The following is a 25972-nucleotide window of genomic DNA, read 5'->3' as shown; positions in this document are numbered from 1 at the left end:
TCAACGTGCAAAAATCACAAGCATTCGTATACACCAGTAACAGACTTAAAGAAAGCCAAATCAAGAGCGAACTTCCATTCGCAATTGCTACAAAAAGAATAAAATAACTTGGAATACAACTCACAAGGAACGTAAGGGACCTCTTCAAGGAGAACTACAAACCACTGCTCAACGAAATCAGAGAGGACACAAACAGATGGAGAAACATTCCATGTTCATGGTTAGGAAGAATTAATATCGTGAAAATGGCTATACTGCCCAAAGTAATTTACAGAATCAACGCTATCCCCATCAAGCTACCATTGACTTTCTTCACAGAACTGGAAAAAACCACCATGAACTTCATATGGAACCAAAAGAGAGCCCGCATAGCCAAGTCAATTCTAAGCAAAAAGAACACAGCGGGGGACATCACACTACCGGATTTCAAACTATACTACAAGGCTACAGTAATCAAAACAGCATGGTACTGGTACCAAAACAGAGATATAGACCAATGGAACAAAACAGAGGCACCGGAGGCAACACAACATACATACAACTATACAATCTTTGATAAACCTGACAAAAACAAGCAATGGGGCAAGGATTCCATGTTTAACAAATGGTGTTGGGAAAACTGGCTAGCCATGTGCAGAAAGCAGAAACTGGACCCCTTCCTGACACCTTACACTAAAATTAACTCCAGATGGATTAAAGACTTAAACATAAGACCTGGCACCATAAAAACCCTAGAAGGAAATCTAGGCAAAACTATCCAGGACATAGGAGTAGGCAAGGACTTCATGAACAAAACACCAAAAGCATTGGCAACAAAAGCCAAAATAGACAAATGGGACCTAATGAAACTCCACAGCTTCTGCACGGCAAAAGAAACAGTCACTAGAGTGGATCGGCAACCAACAGAATGGGAAAAAATTTTCGCAGTCTACCCATCTGACAAAGGGCTGATATCCAGAATTTACAAAGAACTCAAACAGATTTACAGGAAAAAAACAAACAAGCCCATTCAAAAGTGGGCAAAGGATATGAACAGATACTTTACGAAAGAAGACATATATGAGGCCAACAATCATATGAAAAAATGCTCATCGTCACTGGTCATCAGAGAGATGCAAATCAAAACCACATTGAGATACCATCTCACGCCAGTTAGAATGGCGATCATTAAAAAATCTGGAGACAACAGATGCTGGAGAGGATGTGGAGAAAAAGGAACACTTTTACACTGTTGGTGGGAGTGTAAATTAGTTCAACCATTGTGGAAGACAGTGTGGCCATTCCTCAAGGCCTTAGAAATAGAAATCGCATTTGACCCAGCAATCCCATTACTGGGTATATATCCAAAAGACTATAAATCGTTCTACTATAAGGACACATGTACACGAATGTTCATTGCAGCACTGTTTACAATAGCAAAGACCTGGAATCAACCCAAATGCCCATTGATAATAGACTGGATTGGGAAAATGTGGCACATATACACCATGGAATATTATGCAGCAATCAGAAATGATGAGTTTGTGTCGTTTGTAGGGACATGGATGAATCTGGAGAACATCATCCTCAGCAAACTGACACAAGAACAGAAAATGAAACACCGCATATTCTCACTCATAGGTGGGTGATGCAAAATGAGAACACATGGACACAGAAAGGGGAGTACTGAACACTGGGGTCTATTGGGGGGAAAAAAGGAGGGCCAGTGGGGGGGGTGGGGAGGGATAGCCTGGGGAGAAATGCCAAATGTGGGTGAAGGGGAGAAGAAAAGCAAAGCGCACTGCCATGTGTGTACCTACGCAACTGTCTTGCATGCTCTGCTCATGTACCCCAAAACATATAATCCAATAAAAAATTAAAAAAAAAAAGATTATTAGCAGAAGCTTTAAAGTAAATTAACCTTTGAAGAAACCATTATTTATTCATAATGAACTAAGAGGAAATCTTTGAAGAGGAACCTTTTATTTATTCTTATTTCCTACACTGATCCTCCCATCTCAGCCTCCCAAGTAGCTTCTGCTACAGGCATGCTACTGAAGTACTGTGTTAACTTCTCTTCCCGGGTCCACAAGGGGCATGGTTTCAAAGGCAAGAACTTCCCAGCGCCATACCTCCACTCACCTCCCCATCCGGGAACTAGAGTTCTTGGTCTAACTTTTGTGTGCGTGGGAAAGGTGGACCACCCAGGTGAGCTTCCTACGTTTAGAAAGCCCACCAAAAGCCTTGGAAGGAGGGGCTCTATTGCGAGCCGGGCAGCCAATCAGGTACCAAAGTCAAAGATCAATCACTCCAGAGGAAGTTTGAGGAAACTCCTCTCACGGGACAAGAACTTGAATGGGGCGGGAGTAACTCCCAAATTAAAAGTCTCCCTGCCCCTTACCCGTGCGGACTCCATCTCTGGATGGAATTTAAATGTTAGCTAAATTAACATTTAAATTTGTAGGCTGAGAAAAGCAGATTGTCCTCCATGATATGGGTGGGTCCTATCCAACCAGCTGAAGGCCTGCATAGATAAAAAGACTAACCCTCCCCTCAGTAAGGAAGGACTCTTTCTTCCTGATTGCATTTAAACTGCAACATTAGCTTTTCCCTACCTTAACACTTGCACTGAAACACTGGCTCTTCCCAGGCCTCAAGCTGGCCTTTGGACCGGAGCTACACCACCGACTCTCTACGTCTCCACTTTGCTGAATCACCTTGCGGATCTTGGGGCTTGTCAGTCTCCATAATTGCATGAGCTAATTCTTTATAATAAACCAATCTCTATCCATAGATATAGACATCCTATTGGTTACTGGTTCGTTCATGGCATGAACTGGCAATTGAGATCCACGAAATGTCACCATGGGACACTCCTAATCTACGACTTGCGAGACACAAGGACCTGCATATGTATGATTTGAACATTTCTGTCAAACTAATAAATACAATGAGATTGGATGGCTGCTCCAAACGTCACTGGATGAAGTAGGGAAAGAAAAGGATGATCTCAGGGAACTGAATTTCCAGCTCGAGCACTGCATAAATAATCTGAAAGTGTCTACGTACGTCCTGAAGGAGAACCTTATCTCTTACAGGGCTGAGATTGTTAAAACTCGAACACAGAATCTCATCCCTCAATCGGCTGAATTAAAATGCAAGTTGAGGCCAGGCTGAGTGGCTCAGGCCTGTAATCCCAGCAATCTCAGAGGCTGAGGTGGGTGGAATGCATGAGTCCAGGAGTTCAAGACCAGCCTGGGCAACACAGTGAAACACTGTTTCTACTAAATATACAAAAAATTAGCTGGACGTGGTGGTGTGCACCTGGAATCCCAGTTATTTGGGAGGCTGAAGTGGGAGAAACACCTGAGCCTGGGAGGTTGAGGCTGCAGTGAGCTGAGATCATGCCATTACACTCCAGTCTGGGCAACCAGAGACCCTGTTTCAAAAAAAAAAAAAAAATGCAAGTTGAACTCCCAGCCTCACAGGATGTCTACTGCAAAGACAGGGCATTGGTTGGGAAGGAATGAGATCCAGAGTTGGAATGGGATATATGGGAACACCCTAGGGAAGTGGGGGACATTGAACCCCTAAATTTTAATGAATCTTTTCATCGCTTTTCTGCCTTTTGACTAAGATCAAGTGTAATTTTAATGAATCTTTTCTACCAGTGGAAGCAGCCTCCCCAACCCTAGCAGAAGTGGCCTCTTCACCCTCTTCCCAGGGGATTAACCTAAATGCAATGGGAGTAACTGGATCCTGGGGTGTCAGAGGCCAAGAAATGGCAATCATCAGCCAAAGGCAAAATGAACATGGTTACTGTAATGGACAGCAGAGTCCAGGCAGCAATCAGAATAGTCTGACTCACACAGACCTATGGGACCTATGGCAATGGCTAGTTGATCATAGGTTCCTAGAAGTGAAACAAGAAGCCTGCTAAATTCTTACTTGATGTGTATAAGCAGGAAAGTTCTAAGTCAAGTGAACAAGTTTAACTGGAATAATTAAAAACAGAGTATTACAGCCTATCAATTAGTTTCCAGGCTTGAGTTTGAACGAAAGCTCCACAACATGGCAGCAGCTGGGGCTGAGGCACAAGGAGCTTCGTGTATGCCTTGACTAGTGTCGCTTGATACTCTTCAGGAATTATGTAGAAAAGGAAAGCTCACATGTACATTGATTGGAATCACCAAAAGGAATCTAAACGATTATGAGGTGAAATACTTGTGTGACTACAAGGTAGTAAAGGATATACAACGTTATCTTGTAAAATGGAAAGGATGGCCAGGTTCTACAAATACTTGGGAACCCTTGCAAAATCTCAAGTGTCGATTACTGCTCCAGCAATTCTCTAATGGCAAGCACACTTAACTATCTCAGGTAAAGAAAGGCAAAGCAATAACTCCAAAAGACAATAACAACATTTTGAAACTTGCCATTGCTGAGTACATTGTAAAGAAGGCTCGGGGAGGATCCAAGATGGCTGATTAGGAGCAGCTCAGGACTGCAGCTTACAGCAAAAGCGCGGCGGGTGAGTGGACACTGCATTTCCACATGGATTTTTACTGCCCACAGACCAGGAGATTTCCAGGCAGAGGAGCCCCACGGGTTGCCAGCATGGCTGTTTTGGCTGGCGTGGCGGATCTCTGCACAAAATACATTGGTCCGGGCGCCGTCTTAGCTGGTGATTGGAGCTCCTGAAAGGCAGAGTCGCCCATTCAACTGATAAAAAGGGGACTGAAACAGGGAGCCAGGCCAGGAGATTCCCGGGCAAAAAAGTGAAAACAATCTCTGTGCGGCTGTTTCAGCTAGCGCAGTGGGTTGCTGCACGGGAAATCACACAGATCCCGGCGCCTTTTCAACAGGCGACTGGAACGCCTGGGAGACAGTCGCCCATTCAACTGACTAAAAGGGGACTGAAACGTGGAGCCAGGCCAGGAGATTCCCGGGAGAAAAAGTGCCACAAATCGCCAGTGTGGCTGTTTCACCCGGTGCTGGGGGTCGCCGCTCGGGAAAACACACAGATCCAGGCACCTTCACAACGGGCGACTGGAAAGCCTGGGAGATAGAGTTGCCCGTTCAACTGAAAAAAGGGACTGAAACAGGCAGCCAGGCCAGGAGATTCCCGGGCGAAAAAGCACCACGAGCCCCCAGTGAGGCTGTTTCAGCTGGCCCAACGGTTCTCTGCACAAAATCGCACACAAATCCGGGCGCCGTTTCAACTGGCGACTAGAACACCTCGAAGACAGAGTTGCCCGATCAACTGAAGAACGGGGGACTGAAACGGGGAGCTAGGCCAGGGGATTCCCTGTTGAAAACACGCCACAAGTCTCCAGTGGCTGTTTCAGCCGGCGCAGCGCATCTACGCACAAGAAATCAAACAAATCCGGGCGCCGTTTCAACTGGTGACTGGGACGCCTGGGAGACAGTCACCCGTTCAGCTGAAAAAAAAGAAAAGGCGGGGGTCTGAGGCAGGGAGCCAGGTGATCAGGCTCGGCTGGTTCCACCCCCACAAAAAAGAGCAATCTGATACGCTCTGGATTGAGTGTTTCACAGCAAGCACATCTGAAACCCGGAAGGTCCAGCTCTGTGGGAGAGGGGTGTTCACCATTACCGAGGCAGTCTACCACTACCGAGGTAGTGTCTGCCGTTGCTGAGGCAGCCCGCCATTGCCGAGGCAGCCCGCCATTACAGAGACGGCCCGCAATTGCCGAGGCGGTTCTAACTATACCCCTATAGACAGGGCTGCAGGGAAGATTACACGGCAGTTGGGCGGAGCCCACAGCAGCTCAGCAAAGCCTCTGCAGGCAGACTGTGACTAGGCTGTCTCCTCGCTGGGCAGGGCAGCCCTGAAAAAAGGCAGCGGCATGACAGAAACTTATAAATAAAGCCCCGACTCCCCGTGACAGAGCACCTGGGGGAGCCCTAGGTGGTTGACCTGTATTTTCCCTTCCCCCTTCTATAGGTCCCCTGCGCTCTTGTCATTTGTACCATCCCACTTGACCGCTCCCCCAAAGGAGATTTAGGGCTCTCTTAGCTTCAGCGTGACGGCATAATTCCCACGGCAGGATGTGTCCAAAGCTATATGAGGTAGCCATAGAACTGCCTGAAGTTCCGTCCAGAAGTAGAACCTGTCACCATTCACACAAAAAATACCGCATTCACACACACACATTCAACTCTTCGGAAGTTGACCACCAAGAAGGTACTTTGTTGCCCCTTGGCAACATTTCCGACCTTGGCTAATGCACGAGGTTGGCTGGTCGAGGCCCCTGGTTGCTGCGGTTTGGAGTCTCTTTTCCCTGTGTTCCCGAGAATCCAGGTATACTCCTCACACCAGGTGGGTCCCAGATCTCTACCCCCGAGGCTGCCGCAAAGAGGCAGTGGGGCACCTCCTCTCGAGAGAGGACCGGAGACCACCCAGAGGGGAATGGCAATCCCAGATGAACCCCCATATTGTTGTTATGTAAATTTTCGGTGCTACAAAAGAAGTAGCACGCAAATATAAATTTAATTTTTCTCAGCAAGGCAACTTTACTTTCTGCAGAAAGGGTGTCCCTATTAGCCATCTTGCCACGAGAGGACACCGAACAAAGGAGGCAGGGCCATTTATATCTAACGTATCCACCCTACTGCTGTGTTCTGATTCCACTGGCTGGAACTGGACTTCATAGTCTAGGCAGCACCCCATTGCCTAGCAACTAAAAACTTTCCTAAAGGGGTAAACGCAGAGGAGAACAAAGGCAAAGAGGGAGTGACCTGAGGAATGTTTAGAGAAGCAACGTTTCCAAATAAAGAAGGGGAATAAGCTATGACCTAAGACTTGCCTGGGCTTGTCCAGGCATGTCAGGGTAAATATCTAGGTTAAAGTGAAAGAACTACGAATACAGGGTACACTTTTTATTATTACTAACAGCTACTTTAAGATGATTAGCAGAGGGACTCAAGATGGCGCTGTGAGAATAACCCAGGATTGGAGCTCTTCTCGTTGAATCCGTAAACGGTGAGTCAGAGTGGCATTTCCAGACTGATCTTTGTTGCCCACAGAACGGGGAAACTCCCAAGTATAAAAAAGACACGGGACGCCAGGCAGTAGGTTTGCCTGGCGAAGCCGGCAGCCGGGGCGGTGGCGGCCGGCCCTACCCAGCAATCCCCACAGGGCGCGCTTGTCCGGGTGCCCTGTTGAACCGGCAACCTGAGACTTGAGAGGGCTGGACTTGAGACTGAATGAGACTTGGACAGTAGGCCAGCCCAGGGGATTGCAGGGATTGGGATACCCAGTGGGATGAAAAAAACCGCGATTTCAAACTATCCCGAGCAGACGGTCTGAGACGCTCTGTGGGGGAGGGGCGTCCACCACTACCGAGGCAACCCGCCCCAACTGAGATACACGCCCATTGCTGACGCAGCCAGCCGTTGCCGAGGCAACCTGTCCCTACTGAGATACACGCCCACTGCTGACGCAGCCTGCCGTTGCTGAGGCAACACGCTACAACGAAGAGACTCCGCCGCAGGGCGTGGCGGAGACCACAGCAGAGCCGGCAGGAACAGCGCGAATCACACAACAGCAGGGCGGAGCCTCGGCAGCCAAACAGTGGCTAGTCCGCCTTCTAGCTGGGCAGGACACCTGATCGGACATCGAAAAATAAAGCCCAAACCCCTCAACACAGAGCATTTGAGAAAAAAAAAAAAAAGGGTTTTTTAATGAGCTCTGTTGCAGCAGAATCAAACATAGCAGCATAACAGCCCTGAATGAACAACAGAGTGCACAGCTCAGCAATTAAACCCCTATAAAGTACAAACTGTCTCCTCAAGCAGCTCCCTGACCCCTCTATATCCAAAAGACTGACATTAGGCAGGCATCATCCTGGGACAAAGAGAGCAGAAAAAGAAACTGGTAGCATCCCTCGCTGTGCCACAGCTACTAGAGGTGCACCCCAGACAAGCAGGGTCTGGAGCGGACCTCAGCAGTCGTACAGCGAAGGGGCTAGACTGGTAGAAGGAAAACCAAGCAACAGAAATACTTCATCATCAACATTCTGGGTGTCCACTCAGAGACCCAAACGAAAAGTCAGCAACTACGCAGACGACCAGCGGACAAATCCACAAAGATGGGAAGAAACCAGCGCAAAAAGGAGGAAAACACCCGAAACCAGAACACCTCGCCTCCTAGAAAGGACCAAAACTCCTCACCAGCAAGGGAGCAAAGCTGGACGGAGAATGACTGTGACGAAATGACGGAATTAGACTTCAGAAGATGGATAATGAGAAACTTTTGTGAGCTAAAAGATCATGTATTAAATCAATGCAAAGAAACTAAGAACCTTGAAAAAAGATTTGAAAAAAGATTCGAGGAAATGATAACAAGAATGGATACCTTAGAGAGGAATATGAATGAATTAAAGGAGCTGAAAAACACAATACGAGAACTTCGCGAAGCAAACACAAGTTTCAATAGCCGAATTGACCAAGCAGAAGAAAGAATATCTGAAGTCGAAGACCAACTCAATGAAATAAAACGAGAAACCAAGATCAGAGAAAAAAGCGCAAAAAGGAATGAACAAAGTCTCCAAGAAATGTGGGACTATGTGAAAAGACCTAACCTACGTTTGATAGGTGTACCAGAAGGGGACGAAGAGAATGAATCCAAGCTGGAAAATACTCTTCAGGACATCATCCAGGAAAATTTCCCCCACCTAGCAAGACAAGCCAACACTCAATTGCAGGAAATACAGAGAACACCACAAAGATATTCCGCAAGAAGAGCAACCCCAAGGCACATAATCGTCAGATTCAACAGGGTTGAAATAAAGGAGAGAATACTAAGGGCAGCCAGAGAGAAAGGTCGGGTCACCCACGAAGGGAAGCCCATCAGACTCACAGCAGATCTCTCGGCAGAAACACTACAAGCCAGAAGAGAGTGGGGGCCAATATTCAACATTCTTAAAGAAAAGAACTTTCAACCCAGAATTTCATATCCAGCCAAACTGAGCTTCAGAAGTGAAGGAAGAATAAAATCCTTTGCGAACAAGCAAGTACTCAGAGATTTTGTCACCACCAGGCCTGCTTTACAAGAGCTCCTAAAAGAGGCACTACACATAGAAAGGATCAATCAGTACCAGCCATTCCAAAATCACACTGAATGCTAAAGAGCTTCAACATAATGAAGAATCTACAACTAACAGGCAAAACAGCCACTTAGCATCAAAATGGCAGTATCAAATTCACACATAACAATATTAACCCTAAATGTAAATGGACTAAATGCACCAATCAAAAGACACAGACTGGCAAATTGGATAAAAATCCAAAACCCATCAGTGTGCTGTATCCAGGAAACCCATCTCACATGCAAGGATACACAAAGGCTCAAAATAAAGGGATGGAGGAAGATTTACCAAGCAAATGGAAAGCAAAAAAAAGCAGGAGTTGCAATTCTCATCTCTGATAAAATAGACTTTAAAGCAACAAAGATCAAAAGAGACAAAGAAGGCCATTACATAATGGTAAAAGGATCGATACAACAAGAAGAGCTAACGATCCTAAACATATATGGACCCAACACAGGAGCACCCAGATACATAAGGCAAGTTCTTAAGGACTTACAAAAGGACTTAGACTCCCACACAATAATAGTGGGAGACTTTAACACTCCACTGTCAATACTAGACAGATCAACCAGACAGAAAATCAACAAGGATACCCAGGGCTTGAACTCAGACCTGGAGCAAGCAAACCTGGTGGACATTTACAGAACTCTCCACCCCAAATCCACAGAATACACATTCTTCTCAGCACCACATCACACCTACTCTAAAATTGACCACATAATTGGAAGTAAAGCACTGCTCAACAAATGCAAAACAACTGAAATCATAACAAACAGCCTCTCAGACCATAGTGCAATCAAGTTAGAACTCAGAATTCAGAAACTGACCCAGAACCGCACAGCTTCATGGAAACTGAACAACTGGCTCTTGAATGTTGACTGGGTAAACAACAAAATGAAGGCAGAAATAAAGAAGTTCTTCGAAACCAATGAGAACGAAGACACAACGTGCCAGAACCTCTGGGACACATTTAAAGCAGTCTCTAGAGGAAAGTATATAGCAATAAGTGCCCATATGAGGAGAATGGAGAGATCCAAAATTGACACCCTATCGTCAAAATTGAAAGAGCTAGAGGAGCAAGATCAAAAAAACTCAAAACCCAGCAGAAGACAAGAAATTACTAAGATCAGAGCTGAGCTGAAGGAGATTGACACGAAAAACCCTTCAAAAAATCAATAAATCCAAGAGCTGGTTTTTTTAAAAGATCAACAAAATAGACAGACCACTAGCCAGATTGATTAAAAAGAAAAGAGAGAACAACCAAATAGATGCAATAAAAAATGATAAAGGGGAAATCACCACAGATTCCACAGAAATTCAAACCATCATCAGAGAATATTACAAACAACTATATGCGCATAAACTAGTAAACCTGGAAGAAATGGATAAATTCCTGGACTCCTGTGTCCTTCCAAGCCTAAACCAGGAGGAAGCTGAAACTATGAATAGACCAATAACAAGGTCTGAAGTTGAGGCAGCAATTAAGAGCCTACCACACAAAAAAAGCCCAGGTCCAGACGGGTTCACAGCCGAATTCTACCAGACACACAAGGAGGAGCTGGTACCATTCCTTCTAAAACTATTTCAAACAATCCAAAAAGAGGGAATCCTTCCCAAATCATTTTATGAGACCAACATCATCCTAATACCAAAACCCGGCAGAGACCCAACGAGAAAAGAAAACTTCAGGCCAATATCCATGATGAACATAGATGCAAAAATCTTCAATAAAATATTGGCAAGCCGATTGCAACAGCAAATCAAAAAACTTATTCATCATGATCAAGTAGGATTCATCCCGGGGATGCAAGGCTGGTTCAACATATGCAAGTCTATCAACGTAATTCACCACATAAACAGAACCCAAAACAAAAACCACATGATTACCTCAATTGACGCAGAGAAGGCATTTGACAAAATTCAACAGCCCTTTATGCTAAAAACCCTCAATAAACTCGGTATCGATGGAACGTATCTCAAAGTAATAAAAGCTATTTATGACAAACCAACAGCCAATATCATACTGAATGGGCAAAAACTGGAAGCATTCCCTTTGAAATCTGGCACTAGACAAGGATGCCCTCTCTCACCACTCCTATTTAATATAGTACTGGAAGTTCTAGCCAGAGCAATCAGGCAAGAAAAAGAAATAAAGGGTATTCAAATAGGAAAGGTGGAAGCCAAATTGTCTCTATTTGCAGACGACATGATAGTATACCTAGAAGACCCCATTGCCTCAGCCCAAAAACTCCTGAAACTGATAAACAACTTCAGCAAAGTCTCAGGATATAAAATCAACGTGCAAAAATCACAAGCATTCGTATACACCAGTAACAGACTTAAAGAAAGCCAAATCAAGAGCGAACTTCCATTCGCAATTGCTACAAAAAGAATAAAATAACTTGGAATACAACTCACAAGGAACGTAAGGGACCTCTTCAAGGAGAACTACAAACCACTGCTCAACGAAATCAGAGAGGACACAAACAGATGGAGAAACATTCCATGTTCATGGTTAGGAAGAATTAATATCGTGAAAATGGCTATACTGCCCAAAGTAATTTACAGAATCAACGCTATCCCCATCAAGCTACCATTGACTTTCTTCACAGAACTGGAAAAAACCACCATGAACTTCATATGGAACCAAAAGAGAGCCCGCATAGCCAAGTCAATTCTAAGCAAAAAGAACACAGCGGGGGACATCACACTACCGGATTTCAAACTATACTACAAGGCTACAGTAATCAAAACAGCATGGTACTGGTACCAAAACAGAGATATAGACCAATGGAACAAAACAGAGGCACCGGAGGCAACACAACATACATACAACTATACAATCTTTGATAAACCTGACAAAAACAAGCAATGGGGCAAGGATTCCATGTTTAACAAATGGTGTTGGGAAAACTGGCTAGCCATGTGCAGAAAGCAGAAACTGGACCCCTTCCTGACACCTTACACTAAAATTAACTCCAGATGGATTAAAGACTTAAACATAAGACCTGGCACCATAAAAACCCTAGAAGGAAATCTAGGCAAAACTATCCAGGACATAGGAGTAGGCAAGGACTTCATGAACAAAACACCAAAAGCATTGGCAACAAAAGCCAAAATAGACAAATGGGACCTAATGAAACTCCACAGCTTCTGCACGGCAAAAGAAACAGTCACTAGAGTGGATCGGCAACCAACAGAATGGGAAAAAATTTTCGCAGTCTACCCATCTGACAAAGGGCTGATATCCAGAATTTACAAAGAACTCAAACAGATTTACAGGAAAAAAACAAACAAGCCCATTCAAAAGTGGGCAAAGGATATGAACAGATACTTTACGAAAGAAGACATATATGAGGCCAACAATCATATGAAAAAATGCTCATCGTCACTGGTCATCAGAGAGATGCAAATCAAAACCACATTGAGATACCATCTCACGCCAGTTAGAATGGCGATCATTAAAAAATCTGGAGACAACAGATGCTGGAGAGGATGTGGAGAAAAAGGAACACTTTTACACTGTTGGTGGGAGTGTAAATTAGTTCAACCATTGTGGAAGACAGTGTGGCCATTCCTCAAGGCCTTAGAAATAGAAATCGCATTTGACCCAGCAATCCCATTACTGGGTATATATCCAAAAGACTATAAATCGTTCTACTATAAGGACACATGTACACGAATGTTCATTGCAGCACTGTTTACAATAGCAAAGACCTGGAATCAACCCAAATGCCCATTGATAATAGACTGGATTGGGAAAATGTGGCACATATACACCATGGAATATTATGCAGCAATCAGAAATGATGAGTTTGTGTCGTTTGTAGGGACATGGATGAATCTGGAGAACATCATCCTCAGCAAACTGACACAAGAACAGAAAATGAAACACCGCATATTCTCACTCATAGGTGGGTGATGCAAAATGAGAACACATGGACACAGAAAGGGGAGTACTGAACACTGGGGTCTATTGGGGGGAAAAAAGGAGGGCCAGTGGGGGGGGTGGGGAGGGATAGCCTGGGGAGAAATGCCAAATGTGGGTGAAGGGGAGAAGAAAAGCAAAGCGCACTGCCATGTGTGTACCTACGCAACTGTCTTGCATGCTCTGCTCATGTACCCCAAAACATATAATCCAATAAAAAATTAAAAAAAAAAAGATTATTAGCAGAAGCTTTAAAGTAAATTAACCTTTGAAGAAACCATTATTTATTCATAATGAACTAAGAGGAAATCTTTGAAGAGGAACCTTTTATTTATTCTTATTTCCTACACTGATCCTCCCATCTCAGCCTCCCAAGTAGCTTCTGCTACAGGCATGCTACTGAAGTACTGTGTTAACTTCTCTTCCCGGGTCCACAAGGGGCATGGTTTCAAAGGCAAGAACTTCCCAGCGCCATACCTCCACTCACCTCCCCATCCGGGAACTAGAGTTCTTGGTCTAACTTTTGTGTGCGTGGGAAAGGTGGACCACCCAGGTGAGCTTCCTACGTTTAGAAAGCCCACCAAAAGCCTTGGAAGGAGGGGCTCTATTGCGAGCCGGGCAGCCAATCAGGTACCAAAGTCAAAGATCAATCACTCCAGAGGAAGTTTGAGGAAACTCCTCTCACGGGACAAGAACTTGAATGGGGCGGGAGTAACTCCCAAATTAAAAGTCTCCCTGCCCCTTACCCGTGCGGACTCCATCTCTGGATGGAATTTAAATGTTAGCTAAATTAACATTTAAATTTGTAGGCTGAGAAAAGCAGATTGTCCTCCATGATATGGGTGGGTCCTATCCAACCAGCTGAAGGCCTGCATAGATAAAAAGACTAACCCTCCCCTCAGTAAGGAAGGACTCTTTCTTCCTGATTGCATTTAAACTGCAACATTAGCTTTTCCCTACCTTAACACTTGCACTGAAACACTGGCTCTTCCCAGGCCTCAAGCTGGCCTTTGGACCGGAGCTACACCACCGACTCTCTACGTCTCCACTTTGCTGAATCACCTTGCGGATCTTGGGGCTTGTCAGTCTCCATAATTGCATGAGCTAATTCTTTATAATAAACCAATCTCTATCCATAGATATAGACATCCTATTGGTTACTGGTTCGTTCATGGCATGAACTGGCAATTGAGATCCACGAAATGTCACCATGGGACACTCCTAATCTACGACTTGCGAGACACAAGGACCTGCATATGTATGATTTGAACATTTCTGTCAAACTAATAAATACAATGAGATTGGATGGCTGCTCCAAACGTCACTGGATGAAGTAGGGAAAGAAAAGGATGATCTCAGGGAACTGAATTTCCAGCTCGAGCACTGCATAAATAATCTGAAAGTGTCTACGTACGTCCTGAAGGAGAACCTTATCTCTTACAGGGCTGAGATTGTTAAAACTCGAACACAGAATCTCATCCCTCAATCGGCTGAATTAAAATGCAAGTTGAGGCCAGGCTGAGTGGCTCAGGCCTGTAATCCCAGCAATCTCAGAGGCTGAGGTGGGTGGAATGCATGAGTCCAGGAGTTCAAGACCAGCCTGGGCAACACAGTGAAACACTGTTTCTACTAAATATACAAAAAATTAGCTGGACGTGGTGGTGTGCACCTGGAATCCCAGTTATTTGGGAGGCTGAAGTGGGAGAAACACCTGAGCCTGGGAGGTTGAGGCTGCAGTGAGCTGAGATCATGCCATTACACTCCAGTCTGGGCAACCAGAGACCCTGTTTCAAAAAAAAAAAAAAATGCAAGTTGAACTCCCAGCCTCACAGGATGTCTACTGCAAAGACAGGGCATTGGTTGGGAAGGAATGAGATCCAGAGTTGGAATGGGATATATGGGAACACCCTAGGGAAGTGGGGGACATTGAACCCCTAAATTTTAATGAATCTTTTCATCGCTTTTCTGCCTTTTGACTAAGATCAAGTGTAATTTTAATGAATCTTTTCTACCAGTGGAAGCAGCCTCCCCAACCCTAGCAGAAGTGGCCTCTTCACCCTCTTCCCAGGGGATTAACCTAAATGCAATGGGAGTAACTGGATCCTGGGGTGTCAGAGGCCAAGAAATGGCAATCATCAGCCAAAGGCAAAATGAACATGGTTACTGTAATGGACAGCAGAGTCCAGGCAGCAATCAGAATAGTCTGACTCACACAGACCTATGGGACCTATGGCAATGGCTAGTTGATCATAGGTTCCTAGAAGTGAAACAAGAAGCCTGCTAAATTCTTACTTGATGTGTATAAGCAGGAAAGTTCTAAGTCAAGTGAACAAGTTTAACTGGAATAATTAAAAACAGAGTATTACAGCCTATCAATTAGTTTCCAGGCTTGAGTTTGAACGAAAGCTCCACAACATGGCAGCAGCTGGGGCTGAGGCACAAGGAGCTTCGTGTATGCCTTGACTAGTGTCGCTTGATACTCTTCAGGAATTATGTAGAAAAGGAAAGCTCACATGTACATTGATTGGAATCACCAAAAGGAATCTAAACGATTATGAGGTGAAATACTTGTGTGACTACAAGGTAGTAAAGGATATACAACGTTATCTTGTAAAATGGAAAGGATGGCCAGGTTCTACAAATACTTGGGAACCCTTGCAAAATCTCAAGTGTCGATTACTGCTCCAGCAATTCTCTAATGGCAAGCACACTTAACTATCTCAGGTAAAGAAAGGCAAAGCAATAACTCCAAAAGACAATAACAACATTTTGAAACTTGCCATTGCTGAGTACATTGTAAAGAAGGCTCGGGGAGGATCCAAGATGGCTGATTAGGAGCAGCTCAGGACTGCAGCTTACAGCAAAAGCGCGGCGGGTGAGTGGACACTGCATTTCCACATGGATTTTTACTGCCCACAGACCAGGAGATTTCCAGGCAGAGGAGCCCCACGGGTTGCCAGCATGGCTGTTTTGGCTGGCGTGGCGGATCTCTGCACAAAATACATTGGTCCGGGCGCCGTCTTAGCTGGTGATTGGAGCTCCTGAAAGGCAGAGTCGCCCATTCAACTGATAAAAAGGGGACTGAAACAGGGAGCCAGGCCAGGAGATTCCCGGGCAAAAAAGTGAAAACAATCTCTGCGCGGCTGTTTCAGCTAGCGCAGTGGGTTGCTGCACGGGAAATCACACAGATCCCGGCGCCTTTTCAACAGGCTACTGGAACGCCTGGGAGACAGTCGCCCATTCAACTGACTAAAAGGGGACTGAAACGTGGAGCCAGGCCAGGAGATTCCCGGGAGAAAAAGTGCCACAAATCGCCAGTGTGGCTGTTTCACCCGGTGCTGGGGGTCGCCGCTCGGGAAAACACACAGATCCAGGCACCTTCACAACGGGCGACTGGAAAGCCTGGGAGATAAGAGTCCACCGTTCAACTGAAAAAAGGGACTGAAACAGGCAGCCAGGCCAGGAGATTCCCGGGCGAAAAAGCACCACGAGCCCCCAGTGAGGCTGTTTCAGCTGGCCCAACGGTTCTCTGCACAAAATCGCACACAAATCCGGGCGCCGTTTCAACTGGCGACTAGAACACCTCGAAGACAGAGTTGCCCGATCAACTGAAGAACGGGGACTGAAACGGGGAGCTAGGCCAGGGGATTCCCTGTTGAAAACACGCCACAAGTCTCCAGTGGCTGTTTCAGCCGGCGCAGCGCATCTACGCACAAGAAATCAAACAAATCCGGGCGCCGTTTCAACTGGTGACTGGGACGCCTGGGAGACAGTCACCCGTTCAGCTGAAAAAAAAGAAAAGGGGGGGTCTGAGGCAGGGAGCCAGGTGATCAGGCTCGGCTGGTTCCACCCCCACAAAAAAGAGCAATCTGATACGCTCTGGATTGAGTGTTTCACAGCAAGCACATCTGAAACCCGGAAGGTCCAGCTCTGTGGGAGAGGGGTGTTCACCATTACCGAGGCAGTCTACCACTACCGAGGTAGTGTCTGCCGTTGCTGAGGCAGCCCGCCATTGCCGAGGCAGCCCGCCATTACAGAGACGGCCCGCAATTGCCGAGGCGGTTCTAACTATACCCCTATAGACAGGGCTGCAGGGAAGATTACACGGCAGTTGGGCGGAGCCCACAGCAGCTCAGCAAAGCCTCTGCAGGCAGACTGTGACTAGGCTGTCTCCTCGCTGGGCAGGGCAGCCCTGAAAAAAGGCAGCGGCATGACAGAAACTTATAAATAAAGCCCCGACTCCCCGTGACAGAGCACCTGGGGGAGCCCTAGGTGGTTGACCTGTATTTTCCCTTCCCCCTTCTATAGGTCCCCTGCGCTCTTGTCATTTGTACCATCCCACTTGACCGCTCCCCCAAAGGAGATTTAGGGCTCTCTTAGCTTCAGCGTGACGGCATAATTCCCACGGCAGGATGTGTCCAAAGCTATATGAGGTAGCCATAGAACTGCCTGAAGTTCCGTCCAGAAGTAGAACCTGTCACCATTCACACAAAAAATACCGCATTCACACACACACATTCAACTCTTCGGAAGTTGACCACCAAGAAGGTACTTTGTTGCCCCTTGGCAACATTTCCGACCTTGGCTAATGCACGAGGTTGGCTGGTCGAGGCCCCTGGTTGCTGCGGTTTGGAGTCTCTTTTCCCTGTGTTCCCGAGAATCCAGGTATACTCCTCACACCAGGTGGGTCCCAGATCTCTACCCCCGAGGCTGCCGCAAAGAGGCAGTGGGGCACCTCCTCTCGAGAGAGGACCGGAGACCACCCAGAGGGGAATGGCAATCCCAGATGAACCCCCATATTGTTGTTATGTAAATTTTCGGTACTACAAAAGAAGTAGCACGCAAATATAAATTTAATTTTTCTCAGCAAGGCAACTTTACTTTCTGCAGAAAGGGTGTCCCTATTAGCCATCTTGCCACGAGAGGACACCGAACAAAGGAGGCAGGGCCATTTATATCTAACGTATCCACCCTACTGCTGTGTTCTGATTCCACTGGCTGGAACTGGACTTCATAGTCTAGGCAGCACCCCATTGCCTAGCAACTAAAAACTTTCCTAAAGGGGTAAACGCAGAGGAGAACAAAGGCAAAGAGGGAGTGACCTGAGGAATGTTTAGAGAAGCAACGTTTCCAAATAAAGAAGGGGAATAAGCTATGACCTAAGACTTGCCTGGGCTTGTCCAGGCATGTCAGGGCAAATATCTAGGTTAAAGTGAAAGAACTACGAATACAGGGTACACTTTTTATTATGACTAACAGCTACTTTAAGATTATTAGCAGAAGCTTTAAAGTAAATTAACCTTTGAAGAAACCATTATTTATTCATAATGAACTAAGAGGAAATCTTTGAAGAGGAACCTTTTATTTATTCTTATTTCCTACACTGATCCTCCCATCTCAGCCTCCCAAGTAGCTTCTGCTACAGGCATGCTACTGAAGTACTGTGTTAACTTCTCTTCCCGGGTCCACAAGGGGCATGGTTTCAAAGGCAAGAACTTCCCAGCGCCATACCTCCACTCACCTCCCCATCCGGGAACTAGAGTTCTTGGTCTAACTTTTGTGTGCGTGGGAAAGGTGGACCACCCAGGTGAGCTTCCTACGTTTAGAAAGCCCACCAAAAGCCTTGGAAGGAGGGGCTCTATTGCGAGCCGGGCAGCCAATCAGGTACCAAAGTCAAAGATCAATCACTCCAGAGGAAGTTTGAGGAAACTCCTCTCACGGGACAAGAACTTGAATGGGGCGGGAGTAACTCCCAAATTAAAAGTCTCCCTGCCCCTTACCCGTGCGGACTCCATCTCTGGATGGAATTTAAATGTTAGCTAAATTAACATTTAAATTTGTAGGCTGAGAAAAGCAGATTGTCCTCCATGATATGGGTGGGTCCTATCCAACCAGCTGAAGGCCTGCATAGATAAAAAGACTAACCCTCCCCTCAGTAAGGAAGGACTCTTTCTTCCTGATTGCATTTAAACTGCAACATTAGCTTTTCCCTACCTTAACACTTGCACTGAAACACTGGCTCTTCCCAGGCCTCAAGCTGGCCTTTGGACCGGAGCTACACCACCGACTCTCTACGTCTCCACTTTGCTGAATCACCTTGCGGATCTTGGGGCTTGTCAGTCTCCATAATTGCATGAGCTAATTCTTTATAATAAACCAATCTCTATCCATAGATATAGACATCCTATTGGTTACTGGTTCGTTCATGGCATGAACTGGCAATTGAGATCCACGAAATGTCACCATGGGACACTCCTAATCTACGACTTGCGAGACACAAGGACCTGCATATGTATGATTTGAACATTTCTGTCAAACTAATAAATACAATGAGATTGGATGGCTGCTCCAAACGTCACTGGATGAAGTAGGGAAAGAAAAGGATGATCTCAGGGAACTGAATTTCCAGCTCGAGCACTGCATAAATAATCTGAAAGTGTCTATGTACGTCCTGAAGGAGAACCTTATCTCTTACAGGGCTGAGATTGTTAAAACTCGAACACAGAATCTCATCCCTCAATCGGCTGAATTAAAATGTAACTTTATATACTCAATGCTATCTATATCACGCTCCCAATGACCTTCTTCCCAGCACTGGAAAAAACCACCTTAAGCTTCATATGGAAACAAAAGAGAACCTGCATAGTCACGTCAATTCTAAGCAAAGAGAACAAAGCTGGAGGCATCATACTACCTGACTTCAAACTATACTACAAGGCTATAGTAATTTCAACAGCATGGTACTGGCACCAAAACAGAGATATTGATCAACGGAAGAGAACAGAGGCCCCAGAGGCAACACCACACATCTACAACCATCTGATCTTTGACAAATCTTACAAAAACAACCTATGTGGAAAGGATTTCCTGTTTAATAAATGGTGTTGGGGAAACTGGCTAGTCTCGTGCAGAAAGGAGAAACTGGACCCCTTCCTGACACCTTACACTAAAATTAACTCTGGATGGACTAAAGACTTAAACATAAGATCTAACGCCATAAAAACCGTAGAAGAAAATCTAGGCGAAACCATTCAGGACATAGGCATAGTCAAGGACTTCATGACTAAAATACCAGAAGCATGGGCAACAAAAGCCAAAATAGACAAATGGGATCTAATCAAACTCCACAGCTTCTGCACATAAAAGAAACAGTCATTAGAGTGAATCAGCAACCCACAGAATGGGAGACAGTTTTTGTAATCTACTCATCTCACAAAGGACTAATATCCGGAATCTACAAAAAATGAAAACAGATTTACAAGAAAAAACAACCCCATTGAAAAGTGGGTGAAGAATATGAACAGACACTTTACAAAAGAAGACATATATGAGGCCAAGAAACATGAAAAAATGCTCATCATCACTGGTCATTAGAGAAATGCAAATCAAAACTACATTGAGATACCATCTCATGCCAGTTAGAATGGCAATCATTAAAAAATCTGGAGACAACAGATGCTAGAGAGGATGTGGAGAAATAGGAACACTTTTACACTGTTGGTGGGAGTATAAATTAGTTCAACCATTGTGGAAGACAGTATGGCGATTCCTGAAGGATCTAGAAATAGAAATTCCATTTGACCCAGCAATCCCATTACTGGGTATATATCCAAAGGATTATATAAATTGTTCTACTGTAAGGACACATGGACTCGAATGTTCACTGCAGCACTGTTTACAATAGCAAAGACTTGGAACCAACACAAATGCCCAATGATAGACTGGATAGGGAAAATGTGGCATATATACACCAGGGAATATTATGCAGCCATCAAAAACGATGAGTTTGTGTCCTTTTTAGGATCATGAATGAACCTGGAAACCATCATTCTCAGCAAACTGACACAAGAACAGAAAATTAAACACTGCATGTTCTCACTCATAGGCAGGTGTTCAACAGTGAGAACACATGGACACAGGGAGGGGAGCATCACACACTGGGGTCTGTCGGAGGAAATAGGGGAGGGACAGCAGGGGATGGGGATTTGGGGAGAGATAGCATGGGAAGAAATACCAGATATAGGTGATGGGGAGAAAGGCAGCAAATCACACTGCTGTGTGCGTACCTATGCAACAATCTTGCATGTTCTTCACATGCACCTCAAAACCTAAAATACAATTTAAAAAAACAATAAAATTTTTTTAAAAAAGAAGGCTCACCAAAGGATAGCTCTGCAAAGACAGCAAGATGAACTCAATGCAAAAAGAATGATAAATGATATTTGTTGAAAATACTGTTGGTTTAGAGGGCCTACCTTCAGACTTAGACTTCTACTATACTAATGAAGCCAAACCAGTTCCGGGAATCTGCTTAGTCAAGGAAGCTATCTTTGGTTGCTCATGCACAAATTGCTTCTTTGAAAAATGCTGTGCTGCTAAAGCTAGAGTTCTTTTGGCTTATAATAAAAACCAACAAATTAAAATCCCACCTGGTATCCCCATATATGAATGCAACTCAAGGTGTCAAGGTGGACCTCATTGTCCCAAAAGGAGTGTACAGAAAGGCATACAGTATTCAGTTTGCATCTTTTGAAACAGCAATGGCTGTGGCTGGGGTGTAAAGACCCTTGTGAAAATTAAAATAATGAGTTTTGTCTTGGAATATGTTGGAGAGGTAATCACAAGTGAAGCTGAAAAATGGGGACAGTTATATCATAACAAGGGAATCACATATCTCTTTGATCTGGACTATGAATCTGATGAATTCATGATGGATGCAGTTCAATACAGCAATGTATCTTATTTGTGAATCACAGTTGTGACCCAATGCTGGGGTCCATCCCACAGACTCCAGCTGAACGACAGATGAATAATGTACTCAAACACTGATGTCCAGTGAAAGAATGGACTAGGGGACCAGGCCACTGACTGAAAGCATTGTAGCAGCTGCACCCCAATCCACCAGCCCAGCTCACATTTGTGTAGTACAGATTAAATGACAAAGGTTTAGAGTAAATACCACTAGAAGGTAATTAACAATGCTGACCCCTCAAGTAGAAAGCAATCATGCACCCACAAATGGTCAAAGGATCACATAAGTAAACAAGATATTTAGATAAATTCCCTTACATTCATTTGTTATTTATCTTTGGTATTAGCTCAAACAGGATTAGGCTGCCTTCAGCCATAACTCTATCCTGAGGCTTTTAGAAAATCTTCCAGCCTTCCAAGAAGACCTGTACCTATTTTACAATTTTTCCTACCATCCTGACTGAACATCTTCCCCTTTTCTGTTTTCTGCATCAGGCCTTACTGATTAAAGGGTGCAGATGTGTGCAGCAGCAGGTCTGTCAGGCATGGCAGTCATTGCTCTTATTCTGGCTTTGTGTCCTAGAATAAATAACACAAAACAATAATGAGTATAATTAGCAACATTCTTTTTCAGTCAAACAGTGACCTGTAATATTACTTGGCATCTCAGTTCACTGTATGCCATTAATGAAGAACCCCACAGGGTTATGTTAATTACTCATAGCCAAGCAGTCATGTCGTTAGAAGCTGGGAAGGGGATGTAACAGGCAGAAAAAAGGCAGATTAGAAGATGGATTTGATACAGTGTAGCAGGTACACGTTGTAGGCAGAATGAGGGAATGAAAAAGGAACAAATTATCTAGAGTGCATGTTGTCTGCATCCAGAGCAGAACTCACTCTGCCTCTTGAGTTGTCTTCTTCAGCATCCCCCAGTAATGTCCAGGGCTTGCGTTTTTCATGGAAGCCACATTTTCTGGGGCTATGGGTCCTGTAGGGTCTTCCTATGCTGGCTCAAGTTTTTTCTTCTTTCCATCCTTTGATGAGGACGTAGTCTTCAGGCTGGTGGTGGTGTGCTGGAAATTCCAGAGGTGGTGCCTGTGCTAAGAGACCTGTTATAATCTTTGTTAAAGAGTCAGTTAGTGCTTTAAGAAAAACCTGTTGTGCTTTATTTTAATGTTTAGTTTACAGAAGAACTGGATAATACTTCTTTAACTTTAGTCAATATGTTTACACATAGAATTTCTCTAACATTTTAAAACTTGCTTAGACCTTCAAAACAAAAATTACACATTTCTTGAACATTTTTCATGACTTTCACAATCTTCAACATGCCTTTTGTTTTATAAACTTCCTTACTAAAGGTGCATTCTTATACCTATAACTTTAATATTTCTTTCTCTTCTTCCTACTTTCTCTCCTTTGTCTTACTTTTTGTGTCTCTCTCTCATCTCTGTCTCTTCTAGTCTGTCTCTTACTCATTCTGTCCCTCTATTTCTCTCTCCAATCTTTCTGTTTCTGTCTGATCTTGGAAGCTAAGCAGGGTTGGGCCTGGTTAGTACTTGGATGGGAGACAGCCTGGGAATACCAGGTGCTCTCAGGTCAGTTTCTTCATTTCTGGTACCGGGCTGGGTCCTAGCTGTGCCATGGTATGGTTTGATGCATCATGCTGCAATCCAAAGTGGAACTGAGGGGGTCTGAACACAAGCATATCCTCCTCCCCATGTTAGTAAATAATTTGGACCACATCATATATTACTGTTTACATCTTTCCATAAAACTACAGGTTTTATGTCTTCAGAGGTTTTAGCAAATTGCTTTTCTACAGCTGATTGAAATCTATCATCTAAATTTTAAAAATTAAAGGTATATAAGGCTTGTTCCAATAGTGTTGCAGGGTCCTTACCCATACTCCCCTTTGAGCATATTTTTAAGGATGGAGTGGGCATATTCTACTATGGCCTGTCCTTGCAGGTCATATCAGATGCCTTGTGGAACGTTGGATGTTCCACGTGTGACAAAATTGTTGAAATTGTGAGCTGGCATAATAAGCTGGACCATTATCAGTTTTCATTTTTGTGGGCTGCCCCATTAACTTTTGTGGGCTGCAAAAGTTAAAAGAGGATGTTAAATAACATATTGGATGGACTCTCCAGGAAAAGCATGAGTGGTAATGAAATGTGAATTGGTAGCAATGAATACATGTACATATCTTAGTTTTCTAAATTCAGGGATGTGTGTAAAATCTATTTGCCATAATTGATTAGGTTCTAGTCCTCTAGGGTTAACACCTGTTGAAGGAGGGGACGTGCCTGTTAGCTGGCAATCTGGGAATTGTAAGATAATTTGTTTAGCTATTCTTTGGGTAAGTTGAAACTGTTTAGATAAGTTTCTCCAGTTTTGGTGGAAAAACTGATGCAATTGGGTGGCTTGGTCAAGCAGTGATGTCACAACCTGAAGTTCTGCTTCTTCACTGCCATAAGCCAATGGGCCAGGCAGTGAGCTATGGGCTCAAATATGTGTGATAAAAATCGGATGTGTGCATTGATCCAGCAATTGCTGAAGTCGAAGAAAAAGTGCATACAGGGTGGGCTAGAGTGTAGAGTTTATGAGGGGTGTTTCAAGGTTCTGCAAAACAGAGTAAGCAGAGTAGTCACTAACGATGTTAATTGGCTGAGTGGGAAAAGTTTCCAAGGCCAATATCAGGGCCCCAATCTCAGCTGAGTCCAGATCAATGAGAAAATTATGTGGTCTCCACCAGACTGCAGCTTTTCCATGTTTAGGAAAACCATCAGTAAACAGTGTTAAAGCATTAGGTATGGGGGAGTGAACTATTTTTGTAGGTAAGATCACCAGAAATATGAGATAAGAACTAAAGGAGTTTATCAGCAGGAAGGGCATTCTCTATTTGACCTGTGTAATTGAAGAGTGCTATTTGCCAATCTAATGATAGGGGCAAAGCTGCTTCGAAAAGCTTTTTACTCAAAGGAATCCTGATGACATCAGGATCATAACCTAGAAACATTGCATCGTCTGCAGCCTGAATACATGACTTTACTGATTAACTGGATATAGGGAGATAATGTTTTAGTCCCGGCATGTGAGCAAAAAACTCATTCTAGAAAGAACAGTTCTGGGGTCATCTATCCTATTAACTCTGTAAGGGAGTGTTTGGTGGGAAAAACAAACAATTGAATTGAATACCGTGGATAGATGTGATCTAGTTGCCTTTGAGAGATAGCTTGTTGCATTTCCTCAATTTCTCTCTTCGCTGCAGGGGTTAAATATTTGGGAGAATCCAGAGTTGTATGGCCCTTTAAGACAGAAAACAAGTTTTACAACTTATAAGTAGTTAGATCCTTAACTAACCCAGGGGCTTGTTGTAATTTCTCTCCCTTTAGAGGCTATTTTTCTACCAAATTGGATTTTTAGAGAGCCATGTAGGGGAGGTTTGGAATAACAACAGTGGCCGTTGTTATAAAGGGGTCTTACAAATTCTAAAATTTTACTTAAATCTTAGCAGAGAATTATAATCTGGGACATTGCTTGTAAACAAGGAACATACAAAATTTTGCTATGGGCCACCCACAAAGCCAGAGGGCAGCAGTTCTGGGATGGTGGCCACACTGCACTTGCCTGAGAGCTGCCTTTTGTCTGTTCTGCTTTTTGTTTGCACTGCTCCCTCCTCCCTCCACTGGGTGGCTGCTGCCAGCCTGGGCAGTTCCTACTGGCCTGGAGTGCCATGAGCTTCCTTGCCACTGAGCCTTGTCTTCTGCCCACTGCCCACTTGCCCATGCAGTTTTGGCCTCTAATGCCTTTTTTCTTATCTTTTTATAAGCATACACCTGATTGTTTTGTTGATCTTGCATTACCAGGCAAGCTAAAAACTCCTCTTCTAAGGCCCTAAGTCAAGGTCCCAGCTGTAGGGCATCCCTTGTCTTTTCTCCTATCTATTGGAGGAGAGGGCTCAGGCAAAACCTGTTTCCTCTTTATTTTGGCCCAGTGATAGTGGGGCTGAGGGACTTGCATGTGGTGAGGTAGGTGACGATTCTCCCTCTTTCCCCTTTTTAGGTTCTTCTGTGTATAATGGGACCAGAGCTGCCCTCACTAAAGCATTAGAGATGATACTGGGGACCACAGCCCTTGAGCATGATGTTGTTTAATAGTTTTTCCCATTTGTTTCCAGAGCTTGACATCTAGCATGCCT

General features: G+C 44.5%; 1 long non-coding RNA gene and 1 pseudogene across 2 annotated transcripts in view; one reads left to right on the top strand and one right to left on the bottom strand.

The window, feature by feature from the left end:
- Window positions 1-21846, top strand: part of LOC100404146 (histone-lysine N-methyltransferase SUV39H2-like) — a 63787-nt pseudogene extending 41941 nt beyond the window's left edge.
- A 221-nt stretch (window positions 21847-22067) lies between these two features.
- Window positions 22068-25972, bottom strand: part of LOC103790240 (uncharacterized) — a 79176-nt gene continuing 75271 nt past the window's right edge. For both annotated transcript variants that reach the window (XR_013531741.1, XR_013531742.1), the window contains 3 exons: window positions 24970-25079; window positions 22666-22877; window positions 22068-22347 (listed from right to left, as the gene is read on the bottom strand). This is a non-coding gene — a long non-coding RNA (uncharacterized LOC103790240). The remainder of the gene's footprint in view (window positions 22348-22665; window positions 22878-24969; window positions 25080-25972) is intronic.

This window comes from Callithrix jacchus, chromosome X (assembly GCF_049354715.1).
Source record: "Callithrix jacchus isolate 240 chromosome X, calJac240_pri, whole genome shotgun sequence".
Lineage (NCBI taxonomy): Eukaryota > Metazoa > Chordata > Mammalia > Primates > Cebidae > Callithrix > Callithrix jacchus.
Note: the sequence above shows the minus strand (reverse complement) of the source record. Positions and strands in the feature narration are given on the sequence as shown.